Source organism: Xenopus laevis, chromosome 2L, assembly GCF_017654675.1.
Source record: "Xenopus laevis strain J_2021 chromosome 2L, Xenopus_laevis_v10.1, whole genome shotgun sequence".
NCBI classification, from domain to species: domain Eukaryota; kingdom Metazoa; phylum Chordata; class Amphibia; order Anura; family Pipidae; genus Xenopus; species Xenopus laevis.
In genome coordinates, this window is record NC_054373.1 from 14,817,077 (window position 1) to 14,826,354 (window position 9,278).

The window sequence follows — 9,278 nt, forward strand, 5'->3', positions numbered from 1 at the left end:
TAGGTTTTTTCCTTTGTAGAAAATACTGTATGAAAGCTTATTCTAGGCTTAGTTCACCTAAAAATACATCAATACCGTCACCCTCCAAACTTTGGCAATAGGGTCTTGTTACAAAAAATACGCTTGGTTCCTAGAACCTCATATAAGGGACTACCCCTTTCATGGAAAAGCACATCAAGAATTCTTGACACCTCTTGAGAATCATTAAACGGAAGACAAAGATTTTGATTAAAACAAAAGCTCAAGTGCCATCGGTTTGAATGGATCCCAACAGAAAAAGAAAATGTGAGAAACATGGATACATAGAAATAAAACTGATCCATTGGAGAAAGGAAAGACTTTTGTTGAGGGCAATGAAATTTGCACCCTGTTCTCATCATGGGCACCAATAAAACCACTTGTTTATTTGATGAATGTTTCCATGTACGGACTTTATGAGTTTAATGTATTTCAATTCCTATTTCATTGGGACTGAAAATTCCCACACTTCAGTAAATGAAGGATGCAAATGGGATGAATCATAACCACAGAAAGTGCTCAGAATAGATGAAAAGGCATTTGGAAGGTTCCTTGCCCCATTAAAGCCATTTCCTGCATTAAAACAACAGACACCACTAGAATGGCACATGTTTTGTATTTCCTGTGGTTTCAATGCCTTTTCTTGTGCCCAAAAAGACATTAGAAACGTTTCACAAGTGCTTTTTACGCACAGATTGCGCACCAGAGGGGCCCTTAGGAGAACCAAACATCTGTATTTCAGCACAGGGGTCAATGCTCATATGGCACAGTACAAACAAACTAATTCTCTGTTTTCAGCAGAAAATGCCAAAGGACCAATTTTAGTGAATCTGTACTAGACACTGTCTTTCTGCCCTTTCATACAGTACTGGGGGCACAGTTCACAAGCAGTTGAGGGAGTATACAGTAATATCAGGTCCCATACTTGTATATGACCCTGGGCAACGTGGCATGCCCACATTGATGCCCTCACAAGTGGCAGATTTATGTAGTGTAGGACTGGCCCACCGGGATACCAGGAAAACTCCCGGTGGGCCCAGGTGTCCGTGGAGCTCTTGCTTCTAGCCTATTTCATGGTAATTCTTAATTTCTTTATGGGGGAAAATGCTAAATAATCGAAGAATATAGTAAGTAGATATAAAAGACAGGAGAGTAAAGAGGTTGAATGAGATGAGGAGGCATAATAGTTTGGTAGCTCCATGGTCTAAGGTTTTCTGGTAGCCCCACGGTCTAAGGTTTTCTGGTAGCCCTACGGTCTAAGGTTTTCTGGTAGCCCTACGGTCTAAGGTTTTCTGGTAGCCCTACGGTCTAAGGTTTTCTGGTAGCCCCACGGTCTAAGGTTTTCTGGTAGCCCCACGGTCTAAGGTTTTCTGGTAGCCCCACGGTCTAAGGTTTTCTGGTAGCCCTACGGTCTAAGGTTTTCTGGAAAGTCCACGGTCTAAGGTTTTCTGGTGGGCCCCGGGCATCCCAGTCCGACATTGGATTTATGAATCAGATGCAATTTTTTCTCTACTGAAATACCTGCTAAAAGTTGAGTCCATTGCATTTTTTTTGGGAATGAGCAGAATTATACTTAAATGCTCAGTAAAAATGCTGCATTGTGGGGGGAAAAACATTAGTGAATTGTGCCTTATATGTGTGCTTTGCATGAGGCAACATTTTAATAAACGAGCCTATTAAATGAGCTGAACAAAAAAAAAAAATCAGATTTGTGCTCTAAATTTGCTCCCCATCTTTATTTCGCACATGCTCTGGGCTGTAGCTGGTTAAAGTATGTTAAAGAATTACCAATTATAAGCAACTTTTCAATTGGTTTTCATTACTTGTTTTCTATATTGTGTTCATTATTTACCTTTTTCTTCTCACTCTTTCCAGCTTTGAAATGGGGGTCACTGACCCCATCTAAAAACAAATGCTCTCTCATGTATTACTATTGCTACTTTTAATTACTCCTCTTTCTATTCAGGCCTCTCCTATTCATGTTCCAGTCTCTTATTTAAATCAATGATTGGTTGCTAGGGTCATTTGGACCCTAGCAACCAGATTTCTGAAACTAAAGAAAAACTAGAGAGCTGCTGAATAAAAAGTTAAATAACTCAGAAACCACAAATAATAAAACATGAAAACCAACTGCAACTTGTCTCGGAATATCACTCTCTACATCATACTAAAAGTTAACTCAAAGGTGAGCCATCCCTTTAACCGACTCAAAATACATTGAATCTATACAATTTCAAATTCCCAAAACATTTAATTGTTAGTAATTAACTCAAATTCAGTGCATTATGCATCACCGTCAATTAATAATCAGCCTTGTAGCATCAGCTTCTATGACAGATGTACCCTCATTTTCTGCTAAAATGTTCATGAATTTTGATGAGCTCTAAGCTTATATTCTCAACAAGAGCTTAGACAATGTACCTGAGTTCCTCACCAAAGACAGAATGAGAAGATGCCCTCATAATACCTTAAAAGAAGTGATGGGCGAAATATGTCACCGGTCGAAACTCGTGAATTTCCCGTAAAATGATGAAAAATTTGCAAAACGCATTGAAGTCAATGGGCGTCAAAATTATTTTGACGTGCGTCAATTTTCGACGCCGGCGACAATTTTTATACTCGCGCCTATTTTGTCCAAATGCATTAAAGTCAATGAGTGAATAATTTTGACGCGCGACAATTTTTATGCGCGTGACTATTCTGACGCACACTTGAAATTCTTTTGACATGGGGGATTTTTCGGCGGCAAATTTTTGCAGCAGTTTCACAAATTAATTTGCCGGCGGTGAAACACGGAAATTCGCCGCAAATCCACGCCTGCTGAATTTATTCACCCATCACCACTACTTAGAAGCCATTTCTCTAATAAAGACACAACAAAACCAAGATGGGAGGCCCAGGGCACACAGAAAAGCAGGTTTTACATCTGAAGGATCATAAATCAGGGATGTCCATTCTACATTGTCTTTATAACAGTTCCCTTAAGATGTCACCTTTGTCCCAGTCGCACTGTAGGAAACCACACAGCCCAGTGGCACAAGCCCATATATTGTTAGTGACGGCTGAGCCCCATTTCTCTTCCGTGTTTTCCTTCCTGGAACATTTCCTGTGCAGATGTCATTCCCCATGATGTCTGTGTGTGAATCTTCAGCAACTGTTCGGCACATGTTGGTCACGGTCACCAGAACATGAAATGATCCATGGGAAAACCAAGCCCTAAAGGTCTGCACTGAATAAAACTACATAAATGATAGACACCAGAGACAAATTAAGATTTTTTTTTTACATTTTTATAAATAAATAAACATTAAACCAATGTTCAGATTAACTGACCCTAAAATCTCCAGAAATGTATTCAAACTTTTCATAACCTGCCAAATTTTGTAAAATAAACATGGTATTTAGGGGCTGTGGCTATAATATGAGTGTGGTCAAATGTTTTTGTATTTTTCAAATTCCTGTGGCCACTTCATTCTAAAACGCTGCTCCTACCCCAGGGCTGTGCTTATTGGCAACTGGACCCTGTCCATGAAGTGGAGCTGATGTGGTACCCGTGGCCTCAGCACCTGGAAAGCTTTCAGTCCGGGAGCAATACTGCTACATAAGATACTACATATAGAATGTGATAGGTATTGAGTTCTTCGTTTGAAATACAAGAAACCTGAACAACTTTTTTGTACTCTTTCTCTTTCCTCCCTTCATCCTTTTTTCTCCTTCTTCCCCTCTTCATTCTTTCCACCCCCGTCCCCTCTTGTTGCAATACAGCACAGCGGATATATGATACTATATGATGTGATATATTGAAATATCCAATGAGGACACCTAAGCCACTGTTTTTTTTAATTGAACTTTTTTATTTGTCATTAAAGAAAATCAATAAAATATGTTAAATTAAAAAAAAATCTCACATTCTGGAATTCGAGTCACACATTCACTTGCACAGATTTCTTCCCAAATAAGAAACATAATAGTAATTATTATGTTCCCTTGGTCAAAACTGGAACAACTTTTATAGCTTTTTGGCTAAATCTCTATTTATCTAAGAAAAATATTTGCTAATTTCTCCTTATAAACATGTACTAGCTGGGTTAGTTTAGTTGTGATCTGGCAATTGTGAGACATTGAATTCTGAGTTTACCCTTAAGGGCAGAGACACACACTCCGATTCGGGGAGATTTAGCAGCCCGACGGTAAATTGCCTGTTCTTCGGGGCGACTAACCTCCCTCCCACCAGCTAGAATCGAAATCGCTGGTGGGATGGCACTCGGAGAGATTAGTTTCCCAAAGTCGGCCAAAGTTTTTTTTCTTCATGTGACTTCGGAAAACGAAGCGAACCGATTGGCATCCTGCCGGTTCTAGCCGACGAGAGGCAATTCGGGGAGATTAGTCACCCAGAAGAAGAGGCGATTTGTCGCTGGGCGACTAATCTCCCCGAATCTAAGCATGTGTCTCTGCCCTAAATGTCATTGATCATGTGAAGCCTGTCAGCCCCTACTGCTAAAAGGAGTCACCATAATGCGATGTCACCAGTCAGGGCAGCCATCAGGGGGGACAATTGTGCCGGGATCTGTGGCTTTTGGGTCTTTAGGATTGGCTGGGCCCCCTTCATGTGAGTGAGCTGCCAACTTCAGAATGGAGGGCATAGCTGCAGTGTATGCTCATTGTTTACAGAAGTTAAGTCCCAGTAAAGCCGCATGGTGATTGGATGAGCTGGAGGGGACGTTCAAACTTCACCCATTCAATCCCTATGCAGCTCTACTGGAACTTGAACTTCAGCAAGAAATCAGCAACTAGGTATGAGTGAATTTTTTTGCCAGCCATGGATTCGCGGTGAAATACCGCATTTTGCCGTATGCAAATTTATTTGAGTAACTGTGTAAAAAAAATTGCCCGCAAAAAATTCACCTGACAAGAAGTAGCTGCGACAAAAAAGTGGCAGAGACAAAAAAGTCGCTTCAAGAAAAAATGCCCATTGACTTTAATGCATTTTGAGTAAGAAATAACTTAAAAAAACGCCCATTAACTTTAAAGGAGAAGGAAAGCTACAGAGGCATTTTATTGCCAATAGATTAGCCACAATATTGCAAGCTATAAGACTATATTTATTCTGCAGAATGCTTTACCATACCTGAGTAAAAAGCTCTAAAAGCTCTCTGTTTGTTTAGGATACAGCTGCCGTATTAGCTTGGTGTGACATCACTTCCTGTCTGAGTCTCTCGCTGCTCAATCATAGCTCTGGGCTCAGATTACAGCAGAGAAGGGAGGGAGGGAGAGAGGAACAAACTGAGCATGCTCAAGCCCTAGCCCTGGAGGTTTAAGCTGAAAACAGGAAGTCTGGTACAGAGGCCCATGTGTACACAATAGAAGGAAAGAAATGTGGTGTTTATTTTGCATTACTTTGAGGGTTTACTGGTATATTTAGGTGGACCTTTCTTATAAGGCTTTTTAAGGTTTTAACCTTTCATTATCCTTTAATGCATTTGGAGGGAGAAAAAAAGTTGTGGACGTAAAAAATTGTTGCACGTTAAAAAAATTTGTGACATAATTGGCGGCGCAAGTTTACAAACAGAGAGGAGGAGACTGATGCTGGTGGGGTCGGAGTGCAAGTAAAAAAACCTCAACCCGCACATCACTAGTCCAGTTGGCAGCAGCCTAAGCAGGACTAGACTGAGATTCAAAATAGGCCCTGGCATTTCAGGTACACAGAGGCCCAATCAGGTCTATGGCAATTTACAGCGGCCCCTCATTTACAGAAACCACAGATTGCCAATCCAGGCCTGCGTCTAAGGATTTGTGCAATCCGTGATCAGAGCCGTGGTTATAAAAACAGAAGCCAAAGCAGGAAGACCCGCAAATTGAGTGGTGAGGTTGTTCCGACCCCTGGGTAAACCTGAGGGTCCAGTGGGTATTGGCCGGCACATCACTAAACTGGACTAAAGTGAAACGATTGGCACTGCTGTGTGTTTAGAACGGTGGGGCAGCAGCGTGTGGAGTCATTTGATGCCTTTGCTTCTCACTAAATCTAACCTCAGAGACAACCCTGCGAGCTGCTTTCCTGCCGTCCAGAACTTGGGGGCGATGATGGATTTGAAGCAAAGCAGACGACGTTGTCTATAGATATGTACATCAGTAATCAGAACTAGTGGAGTGAAGAAGGGATCACAAGCAAGGGATCATATTCTTTATAAAAACAGTAGGGCTTTTTTAATAAATGTATATTAGAAAAAGGTTGCTTTGTTTGGATGCTGGGTTTTCATTTGGAGGGGTTGAACTTGATGGACTTTTTTCAACCCAATTTAACTATGTAACTATGTAATGTTTCTATATATCTGTAACCTTGTTATGAGCTAAGGGGGCCCAGTTTGAAGACCAGTTAGGGGGAGATTTGGGGTGAGTGTTTATTTGTGCCCTGGGTACCCCTGGAACTATAGTAGGGTGACAACCCAATGTTTTTATATAACTGTAACCTTGTTATGAGCTAATGGGGCCTATTCTAAAGGCCAGTTAGGGGGAGATCTGGGGTGAGTGCTTATTTGTGCCCTGGGTACCCCTGGAACTATAGCAGGGTGACACCCCAATGTTTCTATATATCTGTAACCTTGTTATGAGCTAAGGGGGCCCAGCCCGAAGGCCAGTTAGGGGGAGATTTGGGGTGAGTGAATATTTGTGCCCTGGGTACCCCAATAACTATAACAGGGTGACTGTTACCCCAATGTTTCTATATATCTGTAACCTTGTTATGTGCTAAGTGGGTCCAGCTTGAAAGACCAATTGTGGTGACTTGAGCTTTGGTGTGTGCTTATTTGTACCCTGGATACCCATGGAATATTTACATCACTGTTTCTTATCTGTTATAGTGCTGTGAGATGGTGTGTGTGGAGCACCAAGGCAGATTGGAGAGTATCTTGTGTGGATTTTATTATTATTATTATTATTATTAACATGTATTTATATAGCGCCAACATATTGCGTAGCACTGTAAAGTAAATGTGATTATACAACTACATCACATGAATTCTATACATAGAACATATGGAGTTACATACATCACAATCAATACAGGTACAAAAAGGTGAGGAAGGCCTTATACATACAGTCTAAAGGGAAGGGAGTAATACACAAGGTGTGGGAATGGGCAAGATCAAATTAATTGGGTGAGAAATGTGGTATTGTATGTGGTGTTGCGTTTGGTAGTTAAGCAGAGTGAGGGTAGATCAATGCAGACTGTTCAAGATTGACTTTGCTGAGTGAGCAAAATAGCTTATTATGGACTGTATTGTCACACACACAGCTGTCTGTAAGTGCACACTCTGTCTTTTTCTACCGAAATAAATCCCTCTGATAAATAAAGTACCATTTCCATTTAATTGTCAGTCACAGTGCTCTCAGCTGAAAGTATCGTAAAGATAAACATCAGCTCCTCCATCATTACCATTCCTGCCTAGAAACTTTATTCCTTTTTTTATCTGTTTGGCCCTTGTAAGAGCGATGCAGTGACACAATATTAGGCTGCAATAATAGTCCATTTACTCTTTAAACAAGCCAGCTGAGGATTTGGTATCAGAGATAGGGAGGACTTAAAAGCTGCAATTAGCATTCCATACTAATGAACAGTATTAACTACACATCAAAGTTAAACCTAAATACAGACGCTCCGTCTTCACTCGTGAGCATTCGGCACAAAGGGGATTAACAAGCAAAGTCAAGGTCTTTTTTTAGAATTTCCTAATTTTTTTAAGGCGAGAAGCTGATTTTATTTAGAATAATTCACATCCAGCTCTAATGCATTCAGAAGCCGCTGTTTATTAAAGGAAGCGAATGTTTAATTAAAAGTGTTTCACTGTCTTTTCCCATTGTACAAGAACAATTCAAACTTTTAATGACAGCACAAAGCAATTATCAGACTTCAGAGTTTTAATGAACTGTTTTTTAAATATATATTAAAAGTGTTTCTTAGCAGATTTGCCAGTAAACTGCACTGCACCTTTTTCTTTGTGAGTTCTGGCAAATTCCAGAGGGGATACTGTAAGATGCAATAGACATTCACTATTTATTGGGCCTGTGTGTTCTTGAAATGCAGGGGCCTGTTTTGAATCCTAGTCTATACCTGCCCTCTTCTCCGGAATCAGCATTGAACAGGGGCTCCAATATTTTCCTATATCTGTACATATTTTATGAGCTTAAAGGGGCCCTGACCAAAAGTAGGGGAGAAAACTGAAAAAAGTTTGGACAGTGCCCATCATTGAAGGCTTGAAGTAGTACTGAGGGGCAATCAGATGGTCATTTAAGATTTGAAAGGAATGCTGCTCTGTATATATCTAGAAGCCAGGGAGAATAAAGCTGGCCATAGAAGCAAAGATTTGATCATACAAATCTTAGTTTCGTACGATTTTCGTTCCAGGTGTGGAGTGTCCCGTCATTTTCCATGCCATGGCGATCGGGCGTTCAGTCGATCAGACAGGTAAGAAAATTTCTGTTGGCTGCCGATAATATTTCTGAATGTATTGCTGATCTGACGATATCAGTGGGAGACTGTCGCCAGCTTTTGTCGGATTTGACTTTCGTACGATTGCTGTCAGGAGCAGAACATCGGCTGATCTGTTCTTTTACTTCTTTATTTGATCTGAATGGTTAGTGGCAGGTCGGGAGATTGCACCGAACTATCGTTGTCCGATATGAAGGTAAATCTCCACGTCTATGGCCAGCTTATTGCTGGAACCAGAGAAGGGTCATTTATACAATATTTTCAAGGGAGGGGCCATGAATAAATGTTGTGCTGATAGCAGAGGAGGAACCCTGTGCTCAACTGTACTTGTAACTGTATTATTGAGTAACTGATGCAAGTCAAACCTACTGACCAAACTGTTGAAATTACCCAACCACTTTCATTAAGCTCCCCATAGACGCGACGATTCTTCTTGCCGAATGACCGATTTTAGGGAAGTCCGACCAATCCTCGAAATTATCGTGAGGTTAGTGGGATTTGAACGATCGTACATCTTACGATTTTTCGGCCGACATCTGTCAGGAAATTGATCGGCCAGGTCAAAAAATCTTTGTCGGTCCCAGTGCAATCTATCTGTGTTTGCAGGGCCAAGCAGGCAGCTCCCCTTTGTTTTCCTGGCAAATTGGTCTTTTTAGTTGATGGACAATTCGTATGATCGATCTGAGAAGATCGTGGTCTCACAATCAGGATCTGATCTTTTAAAAATCTCAACATCTATGGCCAGCTTTAGACACTTACAAAGATATCTGGTTGT